Raw genomic sequence first — 1,249 nt, 5'->3', positions numbered from 1 at the left:
ATGCTCCCCACAACAAAAACAGGAAGCAAAGAAATTTACATTACTGCAAGCCCCTCTGAGAGAAATACAGCAATCTTGCTAATGACATAAACCCAATGGAGGTAATCAGACATGCTCACAGGCACAAAGGCTAAAAGCGATGGTTGTGATTCCTCAGGGCATTCGGAAGATATTCCAAAGTGTTTTGTTATAATAAACATCTTGAATTAAAGGCATATTTAGCATAATGACAGCCTTACTTAAAAGTTCCTTTCTTCTTATTTTCCCATCTCTCTTGTCACTATAATTCATTAAAACTGAAACTAGGCAATGAGGACTTTAAGAAAATAACCATAGCAAAGATTTCCTATACTACTTGTGCATACATTATCCGCAGAGGGGTGGGTGTGGGGCATTTATTCCTGTGCAGCCCAGCTTAGCGGCCACTGCTAACACTTTTGCCTTCCATCTTTTCCACCATGGCCTGCTTTAAATGCTATGAAACCCATTCTTAGTTTCCAGCGCTTGACTTTTTCACCATGGAGAAGGCCAGTTGCAAATGTACAACTGGCGTACTTCTGGAAAAGGCTGAAGATGTCGATGGAATAAATGCCCTCCCAGCCTCTCCACCCCACTCCCCAGGAGCCGGGCAGAAGAAAAATCAGCAAAGATCGAGCATCAAGAAAAAGCTACGTCCTCAACTTCTGTCCATGTGGCAACCCAGAAAGGACCTGTCTTTGGTCTCACTAATCTACCTCTAACTAATATTCCACCTAACTTTTTATTCCTCCACCCTCAGCCTAATAATGTCATTCTGTCCATGGGGAAGCTTCACTTTGATGATGATAACGATGATGATGATGATGATGATGATGATGATGATGATGATGATGATGATGATGATGATAATGATGACGGTGACGGTGGCGGTGGCGGTGGTGGTGATGCATTTTTCTCAGACTGCTGAAGAAATAGGTATTCCAGGCAACTTCAACCCCTAAAATCTTCGTGTACTTCCAACCACTCTTCTTTCCCTGTGCTTTTCATTACTTCAACTTCTTTTTGTCACAGCTTTCATGTGACCATGAAGTCAGCATAAGGATGAAAGCCAGAAAGCCAGGACAGAAAGACAGAGCCCAAAGAATTCATCTCGATTCCAGTCTGGAACACTTCTTCATAAGGTGACCGGCCCATCATCCTCTGTTAAGGCTCCCCTCTCCCAAGTTGCCAACTCCAGTTCTTTTTTTTTTTTTTTTTTTTTTTTTTTTTT

At 42.1% G+C, this 1,249-nt stretch overlaps 1 long non-coding RNA gene across 1 annotated transcript in view; it reads left to right on the top strand.

The window, feature by feature from the left end:
* Positions 1–912: 912 nt before the first annotated feature.
* The window catches only part of LOC116097997, a 6,989-nt gene continuing 6,652 nt past the window's right edge, over positions 913–1,249 (top strand). The window contains exons 1-2 of the long non-coding RNA XR_004121648.1: positions 913–954; positions 1,051–1,160. This is a non-coding gene — a long non-coding RNA (uncharacterized LOC116097997). The remainder of the gene's footprint in view (positions 955–1,050; positions 1,161–1,249) is intronic.

Source organism: Mastomys coucha, unplaced genomic scaffold (assembly GCF_008632895.1).
Source record: "Mastomys coucha isolate ucsf_1 unplaced genomic scaffold, UCSF_Mcou_1 pScaffold20, whole genome shotgun sequence".
Lineage (NCBI taxonomy): Eukaryota > Metazoa > Chordata > Mammalia > Rodentia > Muridae > Mastomys > Mastomys coucha.
The sequence above is the reverse complement of the archived record's forward strand: the minus strand, read 5'-3'. Positions and strand labels throughout refer to the sequence as shown.